At 47.7% G+C, this 8,586-nt stretch overlaps 1 non-coding gene across 1 annotated transcript; it reads left to right on the top strand.

The window, feature by feature from the left end:
• The first annotated feature begins 8,231 nt into the window (after positions 1-8,231).
• LOC113878725 lies at positions 8,232-8,335 on the top strand. Its single transcript, XR_003507139.1, has one exon. It is a non-coding gene; the product is annotated as a U6 spliceosomal RNA (small nuclear RNA).
• Positions 8,336-8,586: the final 251 nt, after the last annotated feature.

Raw genomic sequence — 8,586 nt, 5'->3', positions numbered from 1 at the left:
GCGTGGCTGGTGCTCCCCTCCACCCTCCAGGCCTTCCACTGGAGCCTCTGTGGCTTGCCCCCCGACCTCAGAAAACCCAAAAACAGAGGTCTGGGGAATATGGCCAACTGGCCCTGTCCCCAAGCCTCCCTGTGACCATCATCTGCTTCAGAGGGGAAGGAATGGGAAGGGGAGGGGAGCTGGCTGGCCCCCGCCAAAGGGACTTCTCTCTGGAAAGGGAGTGTAACGGAGCAAGGGCTCCTGTCCTGGCAGGGCAGAAAGCCAAGCTCCGATAGCAGGTGTTGGCAGCAAAGTTGGGGTGTACTTGCAGGGGACCAAACAAGGAGAATGGGCAACTCTTACTCAGGAAACCCGAAGACCCTGATGCTTTCAGGCAAGAGATTTTAAAGACAGTGTAGGGGAGAGGGTCATAGGTGCCTCACCAGCTCATGGACCTCCTGCTAACGGTGGTGGTGAGGTCATGTGATGTTTGGGCATCTCCTTCATTGACCTCTGGGTTCCAGCAAGTCTGGGGTCTGGTGCTCACAGTCAGTCTGCAGTTACCATCCTCCACCTGCTGGGAGTCTTAGCTTCTGCAGAACAACTCGAAGAGATGGGTGATGTCATTATCTGAGTCCCTTCAGGAGGACCCCACATCCTGTGACTGTTCCTGATTACTAACTGCTTGATCCTGCTTAGTTCACGTGACTAATGCTTTTTTTCCTACAAAGAAGAAATGGAACATGAAGGAGCTTTTGTACTGGGAAGGCCCCAAAGGGTCCTGTTTGGTTTCAGTGCCCCCCCTTTTCTCTGATCCTCCTCAGTCCTGAGGAGAATAGGGATGGGACAGGAAAGGGAATACAGTTTTGGATAGAGAGGTTAATCATGAACTCGTCAGGGAACTCAGTTTTAGGGGGCCTGGGTTTCAGGAGGGCAGAGGTCTTCTCCGAACCCAAGATGGGTGAGTCTGGGGGTGGTGCTCAGAGGGGGAGGGGTAGAACCTCTCATTGGACAGAGGTGTCAGGGCCCCCAGAAACAGGGTTATGGGCAAAACATATGGCCCTCATCTTTGAGCCTCCTGGGCTGTGTCCTGGGAGGCAGGAAAGGGTGCTGGACAGACAGTTACTCCAACCCCTCATACCACCACCCCCCACCATCTTCTGCCATGTCTGTGAGTTGGTGGTTGAGAGGTTCAGCCTGTAAGGGCTGCACACACTTTGTGGGAGGCTGCGGGGGCGGGAGGTGCCCTCAGCCCTGCCTCAGGCCCTTGCCAGAGAGGCAGAGGGCCCCTCCCTCCTCCCTTCCCCTCTCCTTCCTGGGTCTTCCATCTTGGAGTGTCACGTTTCCTGCTTGACTGAAATGAGAAATCGTGGAGAGTCACACTTAGAGTTACTGTGATCACACACAAGCTTATCGTAACCCACATGGGTTTATGCATGTGTGTATAACTCACTCTGAGACCACTTGCATTTTTCAGGTTTCAAAAGGGGCCCAGCCCTGGGGCAGAAGAAATTCTGTGGGTCTAGGCAGATTTCTTGATTGCAAGCAAAGCCACAGATCCACGGACTCCTTCCCAAACCCACAGAAAGGGGTGGAGTCAATCCAGAAGGCCAGCGATTCTCCTGAGCCTGAGTGAGAAGGCTTCCCCTTGGAGGGGGCTCCAAGCAGTGGTCACAGAAAGAACCTCACTCCTCTCCAGCCCCTGGGCATGTCCACCCCGGACCCTGGAGCCACAGAAAGAAGCCCAAGATCACCACTCAAGAGAGATTTGGGTTCCCAGATGCAGGAGCTAGTGTTCCAAGAAAAAGAAAAAAAAAAAGATGGAGTTAAGATGATTGGCGTTTTCCCAGCAAGAAAAGACACCAGCCTGTTAAAGCAGAAATAACTGATTGGTTCCAGAAATGAATGGTTCCCATCAACAAAGGCAGGAAGTAGGGTTCCGGGTGTTTTATGGATAAAGGGAGGCAAGCAAAGGGAAGACCTTCAGAGACTTACTCTCAATGCTGTTAGCTCTTCCTGATTGGGGTGGGGGGCAGAGGTGGGTAGGAATAAGACTTTGAGGCGTGAAAGAGTCCAGGTAGAAAGACATCCCCCTGTGTGTTACACATTCCACATCACACACACAACCCCCACATGGCAATCAATGTCCCAAAGCTGTTGGTGATGGATGGGCTTAGAACAGAGAGTTGAAAGCTTTTGAGGTGATGTCAGTTTCTCTGGAGTACCTACAGAGTTCGTGCTTCTGTGGGATTAACTATTAGTCCTCAGGATCAGATCCCTCCCTCACACCCCTTTTTCAGATCCCAAGCTGGGGTCCCACATCGTACATCCAAGGCATTCAGGCAGCTTTTGGCGAATCTTCCTGTCATTTCAAGTCATCTCAGGGGTCGTTCCTGGGCACCTGAGCCAGTGCCTCTGGTCTGGGACTTTTAATGCAGCAGTATCTACTGAAAGGGGCCACAGCATGGTGTGGAGAGCACGCAGAGTCCCTCAAGACCCCAGGCAACCCCTTCCCCAGAGAGGTGAGCCCCCACTGAGAGCCATGGGCCTCATCTCTGTTTCCTCACCTGCAACACCCCGACATTCCCCCTAGCTTCATCTCTTTGAAACTTTTTGAAATTGAGAAGGCTCCCACTGCAGGCCACAGGATTGGGGATGGTAAGAGCCTGGCTCAGAAGCATCCAGAACATGATGGTTCCACCTTCTGGGGGGCAAAATAACCATTTTAGGAGTTTTATCAGGAAAGGAGCTGAATCTAGAAACATCCAGCAGAAGGAAAGTCAGCTGCATCATGGTGTGAAACTGGTTTTATTAGTTTTCCATCCTGTGTGACAGATTCCCACAAACTCGGGGACTTAAGGCAACACCCACTGTGTATCTCACAATCGCAGATCAGAAGTCCCTGTGGACTCAATGGGTTCTCCACTCACAGCTGAAATCGACATATTGGTCAGGCTGGGCTCTTGTCTGGAGAGTGTAGGAAACAATCTACTTCCCAGCTCGTCCAGTTGTCGGCAGGGTTCCTTGCAGCTGTGGCTCTAAGGTCCCCTTTCCTTGCCTGCTGCCAGCCTGGGCCACTCTCTGCTCCTCAAGGCTGCCTGCATCCCTTGTCGTGTGCCATGTCTGCCATCTTCAAAGCCAGCGATGGAGTCATTGTCACTCCCTGAATCCCTCCGACTTTCTCTTCCAGTATCATCCTGAGAAAACTTCCATGTGATAAGACTAGGCTCTTTTGCCCTTTTGCCATATAAGGAGAAAACCACGAGGGCATAAAGGCCATGCAGGCCATTTTGAAACTGTGCCTACCACACTGATCAGGGAAAGGTGTGGAGGTGTGTATGTACGGCTGAGTCCCTTCACTGTTCACCTGAAACGACAGCAGCATTGTTAATCGGCTGTACCCCAATACAAAATAAAAAGTTCAAAAGGAAACAAAGATTGGGAGGGATTTCCCTGGTGGTCCAGGGGTTAAAAATCTGCCTTCCAACGCGAGCGACGTGGGTTTGATCCCTGGTCAGGGAACTAAGATCCTGCACGCCTCGGGACAACTAAGCCTGTGTGTCACAACTCAGCCCACACACCACAACTAGAGAGAAGCTTGCACACTGCAACTAAGACCTGACACAGCCAAAAATAAATTTTAAAACAGATGTGGAGGGACTTCCCTGGTGGTCCAGTGGTTGGGACTTTGCACTTCCAGTACAGAGGTGCAAAGGATGTGGGTTCAATCCCTGGTTGGGGAACCTAAGGCCCCATGTGGCGTGGCAAAAAATAAAATAATATTTTAATAATAATATTAATAGTAAATATTTAACGATAGTAGAATAATATAGCATCTTATAAAAAGGATGGGGATGGAATGCCTAGCATGGCAACCATTGTTAATACTATAGTGCATATTTGAAAGCTGCTAAGAGTATATTAATAGATCTTAACAGTTCTCATCACAAGAGAAAAAAATGTAACTGTGTGGTGATGGATGTGAACTAGACATATTGTGATGATTTTTGCACCGTATGCAAATACCAAATCATTATGTGGCACACCTGAGACTATTACAATATTGTATGTCAGTTATGTGCTGCGCTAAGTTGCTTCAGTCCTGCCCAACTCTTTGCAACCCAGTGGACCATAGCCTGGGGTCTCCTCTGTCCATGGGATTCTCCAGGCAAGCGTACTGGAGTAGGTGGCCGTGCCCTCCTCCAGGGCATCTTCCCAACCCAGGGATTGAATTCATGTCTCTTATGTCTCTTGCATTGGCAGGTGGGTTCTTTACCACTAGCACCAACAGGGAAGCCCGTATGTCAGTTATACCTCATTTTAAAAAGATGTCAAGACAGCTTGAAAAGGAAGAGGAAGTGGGGGGAGAAGTCTAGGATGGTTGAGGATGGTCCAAAGCCAAGATAAGACAGGGGTGGAAAGAAGCCTTCCAGCTGTGCTCCTGACCTAACATTTACTGGTGATAGTTTCATCAAGACGGGGTTCTCCTGGGGCTAATAACCGTCTCGGGAGGCAATAAATGGGGTTTAGTCAGACTGGGAGTATCCTGATGTTTTATGAAACTTTTATATACAAGCACATATGGATTTTTCATGAGCCGGGGGGTAGGGTGGGGCAGGAGAAAGTCCATGCCTTTCAGTAGATTCTCGAAAGAATCTTAACCCAATGATGTTAAGAACTCCTGCTTTTCTTTCTTTCTTTTTTTTTTTTCTCTAAAGTTAACAGCCTTGAGAGAGTGGAATGAATTGAGAGAGCAGCATTGAAACATACATTTCACCATATGTAAAACAGACAGCCAGTGTGAATTTGCTGTATGATGCCGTGAGCTGTGACAACCTCGAGGGATGGGGTAGGGTGGGAGGGGCAGGGAGGTTCGGGAGGGAGGGGGCATCCGTGCTCCTGTGGCAAGTTCATGTTGGCATGTGGCAGAAACCAGCACAGCACTGTAAAGCAATTATCCTCCCATTAAAAAATCAGCAACTGTATTGAGATATAACTCATATACCATACAATTCACTCATTTAAAATGTCCAGTTTGGTGGGTTTTAGTATACTGACAGAGTTGAGGGATTAGTACAGTCAACTTGAGAACATTTTCATCACTCCCCTCAAAATCATACCCATTAGTAGTCATTCCCCTTTCCTTCCAAACCCCCAACCACTAATAGACTTTCTGTCTCTCTGTGTTTCCTGTTCCAGACATTTCTTGTAAATGGAACCATACAAAGTGTTGTCTTTTGTGTTCGGCTTTGTCCACTTAGCATGTCCTCAAGGTTCATCTATGTTGTAGCATGTATCAGATACACCATTGCTTTTTTTTGTTTTTTTTTTTACAAATGAATAATATTGTGTTGTATGGGTTTACTGCATTTTATGTAACCAGTCATCAGTGGATGGACATTTGAGTCATTTCTGATTTGAGGATATTATGAAGAAGACTGCTATGAACATTTTTGTACAAATTTTTCTGCAGACACAGGTGTTCGTTTCTCTTGGCTGTATACATTTGAGTGGAACTGTTGGTTCTGTTTAACGTCTTGAGGAACTGCTAAACTGTTTGGAACTACTGCATTTTGAGATATTCTGGGAGGACTTTCATTTCAGGGATTAATAGCAAATTAGCAAAAAGGGAATAGCCAGATGGGAAGCCAAGGTTTGATGAAACAATGACTTGGGACAGTTCAAGACTAATGAATACAACACCCAGATACAGACTCGAGGGAAGGAGGCTGAACCGTGAATTAGAGACAAGGGAGCCGTCCCAGTCCTACTGGTAATTCACTTACAGCCCCCACGTATGCCATCGCCCCTCCCTCCCTCCCCATCCACACTCTCACACCTGGCGTCAGCACCCTTCTCTCGATCAACAAACAGTGGTGTTGCTGGGTACCTCCTGTGTGCCAGGCACCGGGAGGAGCAGAGGGGACAGATTAGCAAACAATTGATATGGTTCCTGCTTCTTGGAGCTTATAGTCTTTGGGGTAAGAGATACTAAACCAATATTTATAAATAGTTAGATAAATAATTATCACTCCACAGCTGGAGTGCTGTGTGCATTGGGTGTGCTGGGTGTTGAGATCTGATGGGAGATGGAGGCAGGGAACCAACCAGGTCTTTTTGAGGAAGTTGTGTAATATTTAGGAAGAGACTTGTAGGATGAATAGGTATTTTTTTTAGCCAGATAGTGGTGAGGAGGAAGAGGAGAGAGGAGAGCAAGGCTGTCCTAACAGGGGGCCTCTGGGTCTGGATGGCTGGATCAGAAGGCCAATGTCACTAGAACAGAGAAGATGAGGACAGGAGATGGGCTAGAGCATGGGGGGCCTTTGCGGTGGGCCTTTCCAGGGATCTCGTGTTTGTTTGTTTAATTTTATTTATTTATTTTGGCTGTGCTGGATCTTCATTACTGCTCAGGCTTTTCTCTGCTTGCGGCGAGTGGGGGCTGCTCTCTAGCTGCAGTGCTCAGGCTTCTCGTGGTGGTTTCTCTTGTGGAGCGCAGGCTCTATGGCAGGCGGGCTTCAGCAGTTGCTGCACGTGGCTCAGTAATTGTGGCCCACAGGCTTAGTTGCCCCTCCACATGTCTGATCTTCCTGGACTAGGACTCGAACCCACATCTCTTGCATTGGCAAGGGGGATTCTTTACCACTGAGTCTCCAGGGAAGCCCAGGATCTTGTGTTTTATTCTAAGGAAACTAAAGAGCACTAGAGGATTGTAGTAAAGAAAGAAAGTAAAGAGTAAGAGGCCAAAGGTTGGGGTCTGACAAGAAATGTATTTGGTTTTGATTTTATAGTCACAAGCTTACAGAGCCAATTTGGCCTAGAATCTAGGATCTGGGGGATGAGATTTGGGGGAACAGAAAGGGAGCAGATCTTTAAATCTGAAAAACAGAACTCACAGACCCCCTCTGTCCTGTGCTAGGAAGGCAGGGCTCTGAGTGCTGCTGGTGAAGTCTGGGCTTAATCAGGTGGGCTCAGGGCCCCCAGCGCAGAGCTCCTTCTGTGGGGGCCGTCCCACTGTCGGATGCAAGGCGAGGTGCCTGATCTGGGGTGATGGCACGCAGTTGCTTGAGCAGAAGCCAGACCTGCAGCGCTGTCAGCAGGCTACATGGCATATCAATGTTGAGCCAGGGAAGAACGTGGCGAGATTCACCCTTGGAGGATATGGCTTTGGCTCCTGTGTGGAGAATGGGTTAATCAGGGTGCTAGAGAGCAGGGAGGCTAGAGTGCATGCAGGGAGACCACCTTGCTCAAGGATGTATTTTTTTAAAGTAGCATTATGACTGCCGTATGGACATGAACTTGAGCAACCTCCAGGAGATAGCGAAGGACAGGGAAACCTGGCGTTCTGTAGTTCATGGGGCCACAGAGACTTGGACATGACTTAGCGAGTGAACAACAACAGACAAAGTGAGGATGAGCCTGCCCCCCTGGTGGTCCAGTGGCTAAGATTCAACACTCCCGAGGCAGGGGGCCTGGGTTCAATCCCTGGTCTGGAAACTAGATCCCACCATGCTGCAACTAAGAGTTCTAAAGTTTCAACTGAAGTTTCCGTGTGCCTCAACTAAGACCTGGCACAGCCAAAATAAAAATGTTCAGAAGGAATTCCCTGGAAGTCTGGTAACTGCCAGGACTCCATGCTTCCACTGCCAGGGGCCCAAGCTGGTTGGAGAACTAAGTGTCAGATGCTGGACAAGGCCAAGAACAAAAAGAAAAAATAAAGAGTTAAATAAACTAGGACTTCTCTGGTACAGGGATAAGATAGAAATATGCCTGCCAATGCTGGGCACACAGGTTTGATCCCCCTGGTCCGGGAAGATTCCCTGTGCTGTGGAGCAACTAAGCCCGTACGCCACAACTGTTGAAGCCTGAGTGCCTAGAGCCGGAGCTCCCCAGCAGGAGAAGTCACAGCAACGAGAAGGCCACACACTGCAGCACAGAGTAGCCCCTGTTCACGGCAACTAGAGAAAGCCCACGGGCTGCAGCGGAGACCCGGCGCAACCAAAAATAAAATACAAGTAAATATATAAATAAAAGAAGCTCTGATAAACAACAACAAAAATACGTAATAAACTAGTCATTGCTGGCCTGTCGTGTTGAAAGCTTACCACGCACCAGTCATGGTGCCAAACTCTTTAAACCCAGTGTCTCATTTAATCCTCTCAACAATCCTACAAGGCACCAGAGATTACCATAAATCTTATTTTCTAGACAAAGATGATTCAAAGGTTTCACTGACTTTTAAAATTAATAATTTGGTGCTCGCTTCGGCAGCACATATACTAAAATTGGAACGATACAGAGATTAGCATGGCCCCTGCGCAAGGATGACACGCAAATTTGTGAAGCGTTCCATATTTTTACGATATTGTAAAGTAATTAGTCTCCAATTAAATAAATTTAAATTTAAAAAAATTAAATTAAATTAATAATTTGATTTATTGGAATTCACAAACCCTGGTTCTTCCTTAAGCTTCAGCTTACAAGTCTTACTTTATTTGTGTTCAATGTATTTTCACAATCACTTTTACAAAGATTTGGAATGTTTGATTCCAGTTACGAAGTTAAACTCTTTTAAACATTTTAAATTGCATTTAAACATTTATTGTGTTC

The sequence above is a fragment of the Bos indicus x Bos taurus genome, chromosome 19 (genome assembly GCF_003369695.1).
Source record: "Bos indicus x Bos taurus breed Angus x Brahman F1 hybrid chromosome 19, Bos_hybrid_MaternalHap_v2.0, whole genome shotgun sequence".
Taxonomy (NCBI): Eukaryota; Metazoa; Chordata; class Mammalia; order Artiodactyla; family Bovidae; genus Bos; species Bos indicus x Bos taurus.
The sequence above is the reverse complement of the archived record's forward strand: the minus strand, read 5'-3'. Positions and strand labels throughout refer to the sequence as shown.